The following is a 17972-nucleotide window of genomic DNA, read 5'->3' on the forward strand; positions in this document are numbered from 1 at the left end:
AATTCAACAGAGTAATTTTTGGTAGAGGGGGACTGCGTTCACGCGGAGCCTTGCCGGCACATTGAATAGGTTCTTCCTTTGAGCCCGTAGAATGTTGCAATTTTGTGAAATGAAAGGTATGCAAATTGATAATGATTAAACCAAGTAATTTAAAACATATCTTAAATAAACACATTTTGTTTTTTTTAGTCTTGTATTAAAGCAAATGATGGGTATCAATGACCAGTCGTGATAATTAAATTAAATTGCTTAAACTGATTGAATTCCTGATGCATTTTGTTTTTGAAAATACTCCGTAATTATCAAATACTGATTTTTAAATTGAACTAGGAATCGAATCCAATTGCTGAAATTTAAATTAAGTCACAAAGGCTAGTCTCAAAAAGTGAAATGCCCTTGGTCACCACACATTTCATCAAGTCTATTGTATTGGTAACATATCAGACTAAGAATTCCTTCACTACCGCTAAGCTTCTTGGAATATTTCAATAGGGGGGCCTTTGGCTACAGCAATTGATCGACCATTCAGCTACATTACAATTATATTTGGGCCTGATTACTGAATATTTATGTTATTTTCTGCGGATGTAGTTTTAGTAGCATGTCATTAAAGTTGCCCATGAATTGCTGTTCATTGAATATGTTTTCGCATCATATGATTTTTTGGCCCGTATTTAACTTGATTGAACATTGAATTTCTTATTGCTTTCGAACTTTGTTAAAAAAAAACCACGAGAATTTACTAGGATTTATTTTTATATACCCAAGTCAACCTTCGCAATTTTCATAGCTCTTGCCTCTCCTCATATCGAGTTAATCTTTCGCCTTTTACTAAAGATTGTCGTGGGGAGGGGCACTTGATGAGTCTTAACAAATTTTTGAATGCCGAAAGGCAGACTAGTCTACACAATTGTTGTATGTATTAATATTTCAAGATTGCTTATCTAGATATTAATATTATTTAGATACTATCTTACTTATCAAGATATTACGGTTGTCAGACAAGTAACCCTGGAAAATGCAAGATAATTGAAGTCATTTATGAACAAAAATCCAATCTTTTCAAAAATATAAAACAAATTGTGAACTTATGGGCAAACAGTAAAAAGGGACAGTAATTGTGAAATATGGCACAACTTCCAGGGGTGTCTAAATAAGCTATGTTTATAGGGAAGTAGACGTGATTAGTGTTGTTAGTCGCCTAGTTGCCTACTGTCCTTCTGTTGACAAGCAGGGCTTTTTTATTTTTTCTGAAAATGTGCTTTTTGTGTCATCTCAGATTCCATAATGTGTCACAAAATGTGTCACATTTTTTTTTGCTACAAGTGGTATCATATTTAATTGTCAAGACTAGAAATATGGATGATTTGGTATATGAGTGTCGCAGCTCTCAGAGGGGAAGTTTTGGTCCCAAGTTTGCTGGACCAGTAGTGTGGAATTCTTTACCAATGAGTATAAGGTTATCTGAAAATATTAGCCAGTTTAAGAGTAGACTGAAGAATCACCTTCTGAGTAGAAAATAAATAAATAATTTAAATTGGATGGCTTATTGATTTGTTTTTTTTTTTTAAGTGTTGTTGTTTTTTTTTTTTTTTTTTTTTTTTTTTTTTTTTTTTTTTTTTTTTTTTTTTTTTTTTCTTATTCTTTGTTTTCCTGTTGTTTTCTTGTTCCCAATTTTTTTGTTTCATTTTGTTTATTTGTTTTTTTTTTTTTTTTTTTTGTTAATGTTGTTGGTATTGGTGCTCATTAATGTTTATCAGCCACTACTAACAAGTCTCTGACTTTCTAAAGTGGCTGATGTGGTTTGTTTTGTATATTGATGATATGTATAATAAAAGTGTCTCTCTCAAATCTTTATTTAGAGTTTTGAATATGTAATCTTTTCCAAATCAGTTCAAAAAGGAGTAAACTTAAGCTTATCCTATTATCTTGGGATCATGACCTTTTTGTGACGTCATGAAAGTAATAGGAACATTTGATTAAATTAATGTTACACACTATGAATTTGTGTCTGGGCGGCCAACAAGGCAAGTTTACATTTATAAAAGTTTTTGGACAATCCATTCCGACAGTAAATTAAATACTTTTCGCATGACGTCGTAATTGTAATCGGTTAAGCTTTAGTTGACACTCTCGAAAATGGAAAAATACAAGACCACAGTAGGTGCGTTTGAGCTTTTTAGTTTGCGACCATAAAACTTGTCCGAGACCTGGATTCAATGGAGAAGCAATTTGTAAAAATGAACTATAACGCCTGAACACGCTTCTTTTTGTTTTAATATGCTTTGTGCCTACTTTTCTTCTCTTGTACAATATGTCACTTTGACTCGGCAATTGGAACTTATTTCCCAGAAAAAACAGTTCTAACTAGTTGTCTATCAAGTTGTCTGTGGTTTATTGTGCCCTCATTGAAGCTTAGCTTGAACCAACAATTCTACTAAGCCATCTTCCTGTCTTAATGGTTACAACCGTACTTATAATGGACCTAGAGGCCGACGAAAAATGTAAGCCAAAATCAATCGCATATTGGTACTAAAATCAAAGATGAATATCAGATATATGAGCACTGAACAACTTGATAACCTCTCACACACAGACCCCCTCCCAAGAACTTCAAGTATATTTGGCCCTGGCTACATCTAGGGCTCATTGGTCCCTTCTTCTTTCTCCTTGTACCAGGCAATATAATATGCTTCCACATATCGGAAGGAATTTCCTAGTCGTGCACGGTTCCTGAGTTACGAAAGACCAGCTGCTTTTCATGCATCAGTGAGTCTATCGTGTCGAGAAGTAGACTGTTCCTGAGTTTCGTTTTTATACTTGATAGAACTAAAAATCGACGTTCTGCAGCTGCACTGGAATGCGGAAGAGTACACAGATTTAGCATGAAAAGGGACAGCTCTTCGAACTGTGGCTTGCCTTGAGCATCTTATTCATTAACGTCTTCCAAAAGATCAAAGGAGACATTTGAGTTCCCATGGTTCTGATAATCTAATCCCTGTGCTCACTCATCAAGATCCACTGAGTCTCTGTTACATTCCTTGACTTTTCTACTTCACCTTCATATTTCCCAAGTAAGCTGCTGAACCGACCAGTCAGTTCCACTAGAGTGTCAACTTTTCAGCTCAATGTAGTCACAGGGTCTAAAAAAGCCAGAGCTTTTAAAGCGGGATCAGAGTAATCAATCCATTTCCTCATTTGTTTGATAACTCCTACAAGGAAGCACAGGCAGTTCAACCTAAACTGTTTGAGATCATTCAAGGGTATCACATCCTTGTATTTCAGCACGTGTATTTCGGTATTTGGACCAACAGAAATCTCGTAGATTTTCTTGAAACAGCCTGAGATCATGGGTATGACAAAAGCACCATCATTCTCTAAGATGTCAGTTTTAACAAAAGACTTCATGATAGACTTCATGGTTGCCCTTGAGCTGGAAAGGATTTTGTGAAGCCGAGTGTCACTACTCTGGAACTCCAAATTCAAGCAACTGATCTTGTTGACCTTTTTCATCCTTTTTAAGTGAAACAAGGTAAGGTTAGAATGAAGTAATCTTGTTTGAAAATAGAAGTATGTTCAGTTAAAAATTTTGAAGCTATATGTATTTACTCAATATGTAAGCCATTCAACTAGCTTCAATCTAGTATTTTTGTCATGTTTGTTGGTGCCTTTTTAAGCCAGATGCATTATTCTGAAGAAAAGACTTCTCTGGAAATTTGTAATCTTATCCGAGATACCCCTCCTGTACTCTAAAAAATGTGAGTTGTTGCTTATGCATACAGCTTTGGTAAACTGCATGCTGTTTACTTTTTACTATTAATTACGTACCAGTTGGATACATCACATGCTCAATCAAGCAGCCAATTAAGCTCAGATATTTGACGCGCATTTTGATTTGAAATTTCCACCTATGGCTGTTTCCTTCTCGTGGTTTAAATTTTAAATATGGTGATGGTATCTGTCCTGTATTCCGCACTGTTTGTGTACTACTGGCACTGTTAGGTAGTGATGTTCCCCTCCGTTAATATGTAGCTTTTCTTGAGGTAGAAAACTGAAATTTTACTTTTCTTTCATCAAACAGTTCGTGGTAACGAACTGTAATAAGGAGTGTTAACTGTAACCCGGCTCAATAGTAACCGAAACTATAAAAATGGAATTTTGATACCAATAGTTACATCAAAAGAATTGCATTTTAATGCTGATTTTAAATATATAAATTTCATCAAGATCAGTTATACCCATCAAAAGTTACAAGCCTGAGAAAATTTGCCTCATTTCAGAAAATAGGGGGAAACATCCCCTACAAGTCATACAATCTTAACTAAAATCACACCATCAGATTCGGAGCATCAGAGAACCTTATTGTTGAAGTTTCAGGCTCATATCTGCAAAAATGTGGAATTTCGCATTTTTTGCCAAAAGACAAATAAATTATTCTTAGTAATTTCAACCATCTATTTTATGACCTTTGTGATTCATAGCTCATTCTTGAGGAATTTAAGCTTTAAGATAAAGAACGAGGTATCGACGAGGGTCGAACCCTCTCATACACGCAATAAAAACATACGAATATAGAAGTTTGTTACTTAAATTAATTCGTAAGTTATGAATATATTTTACAAATGAAAACGTTTGTAAAAAATTAAAAGTTCTAGTTGATTTCTTAAGTAATCAAATAATTGGAGTGTAACTAGGCCTCCTCCTTCGCTCCTTTTTTCTCAAAATCTTCCGATTAATGGCAATTAATTAAAATGCAAATTTCGTTTCAATTATTTATGTGCGGAGAGTCAAGATCAAAACATGCATTAATTCAAAAACGTCCAGAAATTAAATTAAAAAAAACAAGTTTTTTTAAATGAAAGTAAGGAGCAATATTAAAACTTAAACGAACAGAAGCTATTCCATATATGAAAGGGACTGTTCTCTCCTCAACATCCTGCTCTTTACGCTAAAGTTTGAATCTTTCTCTCAAGTCTACTTTTTATAACAGTAAAAAATTTTCTAGCATTACTATAAGAATAACAGAAATTATTTTGTATATAAGGAGAGTTGCCACCTCCTCAACATCTTGCTGTTTACGCTTAACTTTAAATTTTGTCCCTATTCTTTAATTATGACTCCTGAAACACAAGGTTTGTTTAATTAGAACAATAAGTAACTTTTTTCAAAGAGCCGAAACACCTCAGCGTGAAGAGCGAGGCATTGAGGAGGGGGGCAAGTCCCTCATACACGTAACAATTTCTGTTAATTTTAAGTTTTAATGCTGCTCCTTACTTTCAGTTGAAAACATGCTTTTTTTATTTAATAAAGCTTAGAGACAAATATTTTTAAGTTTTTAGTTTAAGTAAAACTAAATAAAAATGAAAAAAGTAAAAAAAGTACAAAAAATACACAAAACAATAGCCTATTTGCAAAAACTAAGATATAAACTCCCAGCATTCAATTCTGTTGCGCAATGCCGAAGCGTTAAACGGATATTTTTTAAACAATATCGACAGTTTTGAACTTGGTTATCAAACACCAAAATATTTAAAACCTTTAGATCCAATATTTATAAAAAGTAACGCATTACTAAAGTAGTTTGTTCAAAGTAAAATATTAAAATCAAGAGAAGAAAATCAAACGCAGTTTTTTAATTCACTATTTTTAATTTAATTTTTAATACCAAAAACCCATATATTTGACATATTTTTGCTTCATAACTGTAAAAAAATTTAATCTTTTTCAAAGTGATAACTAGATAAATACAATCACTCCTGGAAAAAAAAGATAATATAACACAAAAAAACGTATCCGTTCAGGGGGCAAATGCAGAAATTCCCAGCATTCCGTTCAGGGAAAACATTTCTGATTATAGTGGCTTCATACATCAGCTCATGGGTGCTCTTGCAATGCAAGCAAAAGTTGACGGCATATTTTTTACGGAAATTACCCCTTATTAAGCTGTTTTCCTTGTGTCTTCTATAGTTATACGAACTTTCTTGGTACTAATAACTGCACTAATTACTAATAAACAAATACATATTTAGGATCACCATAAAAAGCTTGTTCTTTGATTTAGTGTTATCAATAATTATGCTTTTCTACTTTTGTTACTCACAATGATCGTTATTTATCTACTATTTATTACAATAAAGAATTTTTTTTTTCCTACTCAAGCTAAATCATAAAAAAAAATCTTTGTAGAAAACCGAAAAGTTTTAGGGTCAAACTCTATTTGCAGGCAGCCATGAATGGAACAACACACATTTTTCCATGGTTCTTCCTTTTTCGGCTCTCTTTTCTTTGGTTTCCTTATAATTACTTTATGACCCCCCCCCCTGCCCGCAACCATGGATATATAGTATAAAACAAGAGAATATATTTCTGACCTATATTGACCACTACTCAGCACATTCTAAAAATAATTGAATGAAATGGTCAAAACTAACCAGGGCAGAATGTGGCGCAAATAGTTCGGATCTTAAGAATAGTCAGTGAAGTTTTCACAGCAGTTTTCAGCAGCTTTTGCGATAAAATATCAAGATTTTAACTAATTTGGAATTTTTGTTCACATGATCGTCCTTGAAAATTTCTTGTCTATTGTTTATTCCCATCTCCCTCCCCTCTCATGTATGAAAGCATATTTAATTAATTAGTATCTAGATAACGTAAATAAATGAAGTCATTTTAATAATATTGATTTTTTAAGGCGTATTTTAAACAGCCTAAGCATGTGTCGCTATATATACACGTACATGGCACATTGTTTCGGAATAATTTTTTTCAAAAGGTGTTTATGACAAAAAAACTTGCTTATTCTTAAATTGGGGTTAATTATATATTATTTGTATCCATCAACTCATTAATGGCTTCAAGTTTCCGAACAAAAAGTAAAGGAATAAATCATTGAAACCAAAGTACTAAATAGCATAATGTATAATTAACAGAAAAGAAACAGGGTCGGGAGTCGTGGTAAACAAATAAAACACTAGGTCACTTTGTTAAAAAAATAGCAAAAACTGAATTTTTTAACAGAAACACAAGCAAAAGCTACGTTTCTAAATCACTCCCCGCCCCCTCCAACAGATTTCACTGACTATGATGTGAGTATTTACCGTCGGAAATATGCGAGCGTATCAAGCTCGGGCGATATCTGAAAACGGTTTCGCTGAATCTAAGAATTAAACTGTTAACTTACATAAATACACAACACACTTAAACCAGTGAAATTATGCAGAACTATAGTGAAGCAAGCTTTTTTATGTCTAGGGGTAACAAGGAGAAACAAAGATCGCTCTCCTATGATGTAACAAAACCTTTGCGTGAAAAGTAACTCTTTGTTTCTGCTTAAATTTTTTGACTATATGCTTTTCATATGATTTTAATATATTTTAAAGAAACATATTGTGAAATTATGAAATGAGAAATATTTTGTATATATTATTAAAAGTATATAATATTCAATAAAAATTTTAATTTTTGAAATGTATTTTAAAAATGACGGTAAAATTAGAGCGGAATTTTACACAAGATAGGTCATAAATTAAGCGTTGACTAGGAGAAAGGTACAAAATGTTAAGTCAAACTTTTTAATTTTTGAAAAGCTGGTGTCTCAGAAGACCATAATTGTGACTCTGGGGTTAGTTTGCCAGTTTTCTGACAATCATAATGTTACTAAATGACAGGCAACATAATTCGATGTTAAGTTTTCTAGTTAATATTAATTTTACTGCTCAGAATTTTGTACAGATTTATGCTACGCTTTTACATTTTCTCAGGTTTCACGAAAAAGTTGATTAGTTAAGACAAGTCGAATTCTGTTTTATCTTAATAAAGGTTCTAAATAGAGAATAATCTGATAATAATAGCTTAATAAATTATTTTTAACCAGCTAAGGGAACAAAAGCGGGGTATAAACAAATGAGACAAAGAAAAAGGTAAATAGCATAGAAAATAAGTAAAGAGGCTTTTTTATGTCCAGGGGAAGGATCTTGGTTCACAATTTGGTTCAAGTTTTTCGCAAGTCCTCTTTCTTCTCGAAGCGGTTGGCAGCATTTGAAAAACATAATGTCACTTCAGATACATTAAAAAAAGGAGGAAAAAATGCGGTTCATATTCAATGATCTTCTTCATCTTCGCTATCGGATTCAACTTCTTGACCAGAGGACGGGGTGGCTAATTAAGGGTTCTCTGAATTATAGAGCTTGATCTGATTTTCCGTAGGGACATATTTGTAGCAAACTGTATCTTTTGTTCTTAGTCACAATTTTGTGACCAGCACGGCCTCAATACTTTCTTTCTTCAACCTATTCCGCTTTTTTGTCTTGACATCACTGATCCAAGAAAAAAAAATTCTTTCCGAGTCGGCGTTCGAATGAGATAGGGAGAGCACCCTCTCGGCAAGATCTGCCAGATCTGGAAAAACTCTTTCGTCGGTAAAGTTTCTCATTTCACGTATTTTTCTCCACATCAAGTCTGTAGTAATTATCTATCTTTTCGGAGTCACCTAAGCATATGGCAGTTTGCGCCGCTGGGAGTCAATATCTGTGAGTTTTGGCAGGAGACTTAGAAATCGGTTTATTGTGACACCTAGTGACGGAATACTGCTTCTTTCAGTTTCCAGGACCATCTTGGGATTTGCAAACTGAAGGAACTTCAAAAACGTATCACCGTGTGAGAATCGCTTGAGCGTTTGTGGTGCTGTGGTAATGTTGAAACCTAAACGCCTTTTTTGGAAAGTGCTCACGTCCTCAGGGGTTATTTTACCACTCTGTAATGATGTTAAAAGATATTGGGCACACTCATCTCCTAAAAAGACGTCTACTAATAATCGGAAATGACTCGGGTTTGACGGATTGATCTTTGTAGAGTCTCTTAGAAACCTTTCTTGGATACCTTACCTTAGACCTTAGATCCTCCTGTGCCGCCAGAGGCACCCAGGGCATCCACGAAGAGCCGCCAGTCATCCCGCATGTGCGCCTCTGCCCAAACATCTTCCCACTGGGGCTGGATCGTCCTGTGGATGTTCGACAAATCCCGTTGGTAGGTGCGACGCAGCGTGTTCTTGGGTCTACCTCTCCTGCGAGTTCCCTGGGGTTGCCACTGTAGGATCAGCCTTGGGATCCTGTCTTCCTTCATACGGATCACGTGCCCAAGGTAACGCCATCTACGTTGCCGGATGACGTCTGTGACCCTGGGCTGGCCTGAGATAGAGCGGACTATCTGGTTTGTGACGTGATCCCTCCAGTCGATGTTCAGGATCCTCCAAAGGCTGTTGTTTTCTTGGATGAAGACTTTTCTTGGATGAAGACCTTTCTTGGATGAAGACCTTTCTTGGCGCAGGATTTTCTAGCATTACTATAAGAAAACAATGAAAAATAAAAATGAAAACGTTTTTTCAAATGAAAGGAAGGAGTAGGATTGAAACTTAAAACGAACGGAGATTATTACGCATATGAGGGGTTCTAAAAATACTTTAGCATAAAGAGCGAGGCATTTAGGAGGAGACAAATACCTTGCTCTTTATGCTAAAGTATTTTTAGTAATTTCAACTATTTATTCTACGGCTTTTCTGATTCAGGGGTCATTCTTAAAGAATTGGGACAAAACATACGATTTAGTGTAAAGAGCGAGGTATTAACGAGGGTACAAACCCCCTCGTATATATAATAAAAATATAAGATTATGAAAGTTTGCTACGTAAGTTAATTCTTAAGTTACGTATATTTTTTACTAATAAAAACGTTCGTTAAAAATTAAAAGTTCTATTTGCCTTTTTAAGTAACCGAAAAATTGGAGGGCAACTAGGCCTGCTTCTCCACCCCTTATTTCTCAAAATCGTCTGATGAAAACTAAGAGAAAGCCATTTAGCCAAAAAAGAATTAATATACAAATTTCATTTTAATAGTTTATGTGCGGATAGCCAAAACCAAACATGCATTAATTCAAAAACGTTCAGAAATTAATTTAAGAAAAACTAATTTTTTTAGCTGAAAGTAAGGAGCGACATTAAAACTTAAAATGAACAGAAATTACTCCGTATATGAAATGCGTTGTCCCCTCCGCAATCCCTCGCTCTTCACGCTAAAGTTTGACCCTTTGCCACAATTCTACTTTTTAAAACAATTAAAAGCTATTGCGAAAATCATACCGTCAGATTCAGCGTATCTGAAAATCCTAACGTAGAAGTTTCAAGCTCCTATCTACAAAAATGTGGAAATTCGTATTTTTTTGCCAGAAGACCTATCACAGGTGCGTGTTTATTTGTTTGTTTTTTTGTTAGTTTTTTCCCCAAGGGTGATCGTATCGAACCAGTTGTCCTAGAACGTTGCGAGAGAGCTCATTCTAACTGAACCTTAAAGTTCTAACCTAACCTAGGGCCCTTTTTAAGTGACCAAAAAAATTGGAGGGCACCTAGGCCCCCTCCCACGCTCATTTTTATCCCAAAGTCAAAATATTAAAATTTTTTAGATAGCCATTTTGTTCAGAATAATCAAAAAAGATAATAATTATGTCTTTCTGGACGACGTACTCCCCCACAATCTCCTGGGAGGGGCTGCAAGTTCAAAACTTTGACCAGTGTTTACATGCAGTAATGGCTATTGGAAAGTGTACAGACATTTTCAGGGGGATGTTTTTGGTTGGGGGGTTGATGTGTGGGAGCTACGTGGAAGGATCTTTCCTTGGAAGTATTTTTCATGGGGAAAGAGAAATTCTATGAAGGGGGCGCAGGATTTTCCTGTATTATTTATAAAACAAACAATGACCAAATAAAAATGAAAAAAGTTTTTTCAACAGAAAGTAAGGATCAAACAGTTCGTGGTAACGAACTGTAGTAAGGAGCGACCCGGCTCAATAGTAACCAAAACTCTAAAAAATGGAATTTTGATACCAATAGCTACATCAAAAGAATTGCATTTTAATGCTGGTCTTAAATATATAAGTTTCATCAAGTTTAGTCTTACCCATCAAAAGTTATGAGCCTGAGAAAATTTACGTTATTTTAGAAAATAGGAGGAAACACCCCCTAAAAGTCATAGAATCTTAACGAAAATCATACCATCAGATTCAGCGTATCAGAGAAACCTACTTTAGAAGTTTCGAGCTCCTATCTACAAAAATGTGGAATTTTGCATTTTTTGCCAGAAGGCAGATCACGGATGCGTGCTTATTTGTTTTTTTTGTTTTTTTTTTGTTTTTTTCCCAGGGGTGATCGTATCGACCCAGTTGTCCTAGAATGTTGCAAGAGGGCTCATTCTCACGGAAATGAAAAGTTTTAGTGCCCTTTTCAAGTGACCAAAAAAATTGGAGGGCACCTAGGCCCCCTCCCACGCTAATTATTTTCCCAAAGTCAACAGATCAAAATTCTGAGATAGCCATTCTATTCAACGTAGTCGAAAAACCTTATAACTATGTCTTCGGGGACGACTTACTCCCCCACAGTCTTCGTGGGAGGGGCAACAAGTTACAAACTTTGACCAGTGCTTACATATAGTAATGGTTATTGGGAAGTATACAGGCGTTTTCAGGAAGATTTTTTTGGTTGGGGGGAGGGGTTGAGAAGAGGGGGATATGCTGGGGGAACTTTCCATCGAGAATTTGTCTTGGGAGAAGAAAATTTCCATGAAGGGAGAGCAGGATTTACTAGCATTATTTAAAAGAAAACAATTAAAAAACAAATATGAAAAAGCTTTTTCAGCTGGAAGTAAGGAACAGCAATAAAACTTAAAACAAACAGAAATTGTTACCCATATGAGGGGCTCACCTCCTTCTAATACCTCGCTCTTTACGCTAAAGTATTTTTATTAATTTCAACTATTTATTCTACGGCTTTTGTGATTCAGGGGTCATTCTTAATGAATTGGGATAAAATTTAAGCTTTAGTGTAAAGAGCGAGGTACTGACAAGGGGGCGAATCCCCTCATATATGTAATAAAAACATGAGAATACAAAAGTTCTTTACATAAGCTAATTTATAAGTTACGTAAATCTTTTACTAATAAAAAGATTCGTAAAAAATTAAAAGTTCTAGTTGCCTTTTTAATTAACCAAAAAATCGGAGGGCAACTAGGTTTCGTCCCCCGCTCTTTTTTTCTCAAAATCATTCGATCAAAATTATGAGAAAGCTATTTAGCCAAAAAAAAAAAATATATACAAATTTTGTTTTGATTATTCCTAGGCGGAGAGTCAAAATCAAAACATGCATTGATTCAAAAACATTCAGAAATTAAATAAAAAAAAAACAAGTTTTTTTAACTGAAAGTAAGGAGCGACATTAAAACTTAAAACGCACAGAAGTTACTTCGTATATGAAAGAGGCTGCTTCCTCATCAATCCCCCGCTCTTTACGCTAAAGTTTTTTACTGTTTTAAAACGAAGAATTGAGAGAAAGAGTCAAACTTTAGCGTAAAGAGCGGGGCGCTGATGAGGAAGCAGCCCCGCTGATTTTTTATTTAATTACATATAGTAATGGTTACTGGGAAGTGTACAGACGTTTTCAGGAGGATTTTTTTCGTTTAAGAGAGAGATTTGAGGGGGGAGTTATATGGGAGGATATTTCCATGGAGGAACTTGTCATGGGGGAAGAGAATTTCAATGAAGGGGGTGCAGAATTTTCTAGCATTATTTGAAAAAAACATGAAAAAATAAATGTGAAAAGTGGTTTCTACTGAAAGTAAGGATCAGCATTAAAACTTAAAACGAACAAAATTATTACGCATACGAGGGGTTTACCTCCTTGTTATACCTCACTCTTTACTCTAAATTATTCTTAGTAATTTCAACTATTTATTCTATGACCTTTGTGATTCAGAGCTCATTCTTGAGGAATTGAGACAAAATTTAAACTTTAGGATAAAGAACGAGGTATGGACGAGGGTTGAACCCTCTTATACACGCAATAAAAACACACGAATATAGAAGTTTGGTACTTAAATTAATTCGTAAGTTACGTATATTTTTTACCAATGAAAACGTTTGTAAAAAATTAAAAATCTAGCTGCTTTTTTAAGCAATCAAATAATTGGAGGGCAACTAGGTCTCCTCCCTCGCTCCTTTTTCTCAAAATCTTTCGATTAATGGCAATTAATTAAAATGCAAATTTCGTTTCAATTATTTATGTGCGGAGAGTCAAGATCAAAACATGCATTAATTCAAAAACGTCCAGAAATTAAATAAAAAAACAAGTTTTTTTAAATGAAAGTAAGGAGCAATATTAAAACTTAAACGAACAGAAGCTATTCCATATATGAAAGGGACTGTTCTCTCCTCAACATCCCGCTCTTTACGCTAAAGTTTGAATCTTTCTCTCAACTCTACTTTTTATAACAGTAAAAAATTTTAGCATAAAGAGCGGGGCATTGAGGAGAGAACAGTCCCTTTCATATACGGAGTAATTTCTGTTCGTTTTAAGTTTTAATGTTGCTCCTTACTTTCATTTAAAAAACTTGTTTTTTATTTAATTTTTACCATTTAAAAAATAAGACTTGGATGACAAAATTGTGTCATTTTTTTTGAAAAATGTGTCATTTTTGTCGATTGTGTTATTTCTTATAGAAAAATGAGTCATTTGCATCGATTGTGTCATCATTCCGACTGAACGTGTCATTGTGTCATGCAACATCAAAGTATGTCATTTTGACACAAAATGTGTCAATTTGGCAGCCTAGTTGACAAGTGGCTGGCTAGATGTTTGTTGTTATCTTTTGCAGATTACATCCAGGGAAGGTACTTTTCAGCGGGTAAGGGATGCTCAAAGGGACTCTTAGTTTGGTGCAATAGTGTGCCAAGTCCTAGGCGCTCTTGACTCCCAAATCTCTTAGGGCCCTCATTCCTCCCTCGTCTAGGAACCGTATTTCCATATTTTATATTTCCAATATAAAACAAATTGTGAACTTATGGGCAAATAGTAAAAAGGGACAGTAATTGTGAAATATGGCACAACTTCCAGGGGTGTCTAAATAAGCTATGTTTATAGGGAAGTAGACGTGATTAGTGATGTTAGTCGCCTAGTTGCCTACTGCCCTTCTGTTGACAAGTGGCTGGCTAGATGTTTGTTGTTATCTTTTGCAGATTACATCCAGGGAAGCTACTTTTCAGCGGGTAAGGGATGCTCGAAGACACTCTTGGTTTGGTGCAATAGTGTGCCAAGTCCTAGGCGGTCTTGACTCCCAAATTTCTTAGGGCCCTCATTCCTCCCTCGTCTAGGAACCGTATTTCCATTCCAGTTTAGGGGATTCCTCTAAAATGAGGAGTTTGGAGATCTTACAGAGGCAAATCCTTTCATTTGGGGACTCCTTTGGTTTCTAAACACAATACTCAGTCTGGCGGGAGAACACGATCCAAGAGACAATTCTCTGTGTGAAGGGAAAAGAGAATCAACAGGCGATTCTCCATGTGAAGGGAGACCAAGAAACGGGTCTGTGAGGAACGAGAAGCCTGGAGCCTAAATGCAAATATAACACAAAATCCCTGTGATTTACCACCTCAAAGTTTTATCTTCGTTGATACATTCGGGGAGTCTGAAGTATGGCATTCGAACAGCTAAACTAATGACTCCTCGATCTGAAATGACTGAAATACATTCTACAACATATTTTGGCACAAGGAATTGGTGTGGTCAGGACTGGCCCATTTTTCTTTTGCAGGCCTTCCTCCAGAACCGTCCTAAATTTTACAAAAGTCTATTTTGCCTCCAGAGGGAGAAGACTTTGTGATGGGCCAATGGGCCTGTACGAAATTGGAAGGGAAATGATTCTTGAATTTATTTGTTAAGCCCTTAGATGATGTAAAAGCGATTCAAGTCCCAGCTACATTTAGTCCTCTTTTGTTTCGTCTTAAAAAGTAACTATTTCTGGATTTAATATCCTTAGAGCATAGGCACTTAATTTACTTAGGCTAAAAAGTAAAAGGCAAAGCATTGCTCAAGAAATGTGAACATAATTAACTCTTTCTACTAAGTCCTTCGAGTTCGACTTCATCTTATAGGACTTTTTTTTCATTTCTTTTGCTTTTCTACAGTGGTATAATTTCGTCAAAATCCAAACTTGAAGGGGATGGAGGAGCAAAGATGGAACCCTTTGTCCAAAATAAAGTGAAAATAGCAGTAAAAACTAAAAAGAAGCCATTTGGTACCACAGAGGCACTATTTAGTACTCTAAAAAAGCTATAAATTTACTTTAAAAAAAAGAAAAAAAAGAGATGTGTTTCTGTAGATCCTTAACCCTTTCATGCCTGTGGTCACCATACGGATACCGCTCGCCTCCTATTTTTTTTCTCTTGACTCGACAAAGTCACAACCGTGATTTCTTTTCCACTAGATTTTCCACTAGCTTGCTTGACTCTGTTGCGTTTGGATTTATTGTCCCTCAAGGCTTTACCCGAGCGGTCGAGCGAGCGTCCAAGTTTAGACAAAACATAAAATGTCGAAAAAGAGGAAAGGTGCAGATTTCGACCTCGATGACCTGGACGTTTCTGGTAAGTTCAGAGCCTGATTATGATCTTATTTTGTAGCTAAGAATGTGTTCTTTCGAATGAGATATCACTAGTCTAATTCTGAGCTGTAGTTTAGCCGCAAACAAGGTTGCTAACAATCGGTTACCAAATGGTCACGTCAGGCATTCAGTGCCAAACCATACCTAGGCAGATTTGTACAGCAAACGAGGCAGCAAGTCCTTTTTATGATCGGGAATAGGCACATTTTCTTTCTGTTCCTCCTTTTTACTGAAACAAGGGTAAAAAAGCTATTTTGTGGGATGCCTCAGGCAAGTGTTGAAGCCAATGGCCTATTTTATTGCAATATACTATTATTATTGTTATTATTAAGTGATGCACTTACCTTGAATTTCTTTTCAGCTGATCCAAGCACGAGCTCTGACTCCATGAGAGGTCATGGTCCCAAGCCCTTGGAAGAGAGACTGATCAAGGAAAGAAGTAGAAGAGTTATCAAGAAAATGACTGCAGAAGAAGCAGCAAGGCTTTTATTCATACCTGATTGTGATTCAGATCTCGATATCTCTTCCGACGACGACGACCCAAACTGGGCACCAGACAATCCAGATCAAGAATTTCAGCCTTTACGTTCTCTGAACTGTTATGGCAATGAAGACGGAAGAGATGAAGAGGATATCGACCACACAGACGACATCCCTTTAGCAATGCTTGGCAGGTTCGAGTTAGACAATGGCGATGACACGGATCAATTTGATTTGCCTCTCCCAGGCTTGAATGATACAACAGCGTCAAACAGTTCTTCAAGCACATCATCAGCACCAGTGTCAGCTTCTTCTGCAATACAGTCAGCAACAGTTACTGCACCTGCTGAACCCTTTGTCCTTACAAGAGCTCAAAAAAATGCTCCTTCCCAAGCAGTGGCCGGTCTAGTAACTCCAACTGATGCTCCTCAGGTCACGGCAAAACCAGTAGCAAAAAAGAAGGTAGCGAAGGAGGCAAAGCAATACAAGTGGATAAAAACGGAGCCCGAACCTCAAAATATTACATGGAAGGGTTCTATGCCACACTATGACGAGGTACAAACGCCCCTTGATCTCTTTCGAATGTTTATCACAGAAGACATTTTTTCAAACATTGTGGACCAAACGAATCTGAATGCCATGAGAAAGAAGAATCTTGCTCTGAAACTTTCCCTTGAAGAGCTGCGCAGATTTCTTGGAGTTCAAATGCTTATGAGCATTCTCAGAATTCCGGCTATTAGAATATACTGGGAGAATGGAATACGATATTCCCCGGTGGCTGATACCATGAGCAGAGATAGGTTCATCAGCTTGAGATCTTTTTTCCACATTTGTGATGACACCTTAATGATACCGAAAGGGCAGGTTGGTCATGATAAACTGTTCAAGATCAGAAGACTATACGACGCATTCAGGGAGAATCTGAAAAAAATAGACCCTGAAGAGATCCAAAGTATTGACGAACAGATGATCCCATTCAAAGGAAGAATTGGATTTTGACAGTACTTGAAGGACAATCCCCACTCGTGGGGTGTAAAGGTTTTCACAAGAGCCGGCATCAGCGGAATAGTGTATGACATAGATATATATACAGGAAAAGGAGCTGTTGAAATTTCTGAACTTGGCCAAGGTACTGACGTTGTCCTTCGGCTTATAGAAAACCTGCCAAGGTTCATGAACTTAAAGTTGTTCTTTGATTACTTCTATACTGGCATCGATCTCATTCACAAGCTCCGGGTTGAATATGGCATCGAGTCATGTGATACGATACGCAGCAACAGAATGAGGGGCGCTGTTCTAGATACCGACGCCAACATGAAGAAGAAAGGACGAGGTCAGTGGACTTCCATTTTGAAAGACATTCAGAAGTATCGGTAGTAAAATGGTATGACAACAAACCAGTCCATTTGGCTTCTTCATACTGTGCAGTCACTCCAATTGATAAGTGTCAGAGATGGGATGGCACAACACGGAAATACGTCGAAGTTGATCGCCCCCGAATCGTCCGTGACTACAACAAATCAATGGGGGGCGTAGATCTTGCTGACATGTTCCTGGAGCTTTACAGGACTAACATTCGCTCTAAGAAATGGTATATGAGGATTGTGTACTACTTCTTTGACATGGCTGTGAACAACGCCTGGCAGATACACCGCCGACAGTTTAAGCAGATCAATGTTCAGCACATGTCTCTGCTGTACTTCAAAATGGTCATTGCTCGTGGGTTGGTTCTTACTGGCGTATCTCAAAGTCCTCGAGTTGGAAGACCATTCTTATCAGTGACCAAGCGCAATACGACTACCTCGCGAGACAGGATGCCTTCGGAATCAGTGAGGTTTGACCAGACCTCGCATTTTCCGGATACGACTGAAAAGGGAAGGTGTCGCTATGAGAAGTGCGTTAGGGGTGGAACCAGTCGAATCATGTGTTCGAAGTGCAAGGTTCGACTGTGTTTGAACTCAGATCGCAACTGTTTCACAAATTTTCACCTAAAATAGTATGTGTATATACCTGACGTGA

The 17972-nt window shown here is 36.4% G+C and overlaps 1 protein-coding gene and 1 non-coding gene across 2 annotated transcripts in view; both read left to right on the forward strand.

The window, feature by feature from the left end:
* Window positions 1–17972, forward strand: part of LOC136036902 (uncharacterized) — a gene marked incomplete in the record, with an annotated part of 361814 nt that overhangs the window by 55465 nt on the left and 288377 nt on the right.
* On the forward strand, window positions 789–904 carry LOC136037471 (U5 spliceosomal RNA). The gene has a single exon (XR_010619966.1). It is a non-coding gene; the product is annotated as a U5 spliceosomal RNA (small nuclear RNA).

Source organism: Artemia franciscana, chromosome 16 (assembly GCF_032884065.1).
Source record: "Artemia franciscana chromosome 16, ASM3288406v1, whole genome shotgun sequence".
In the NCBI taxonomy this organism is placed as follows: domain Eukaryota; kingdom Metazoa; phylum Arthropoda; class Branchiopoda; order Anostraca; family Artemiidae; genus Artemia; species Artemia franciscana.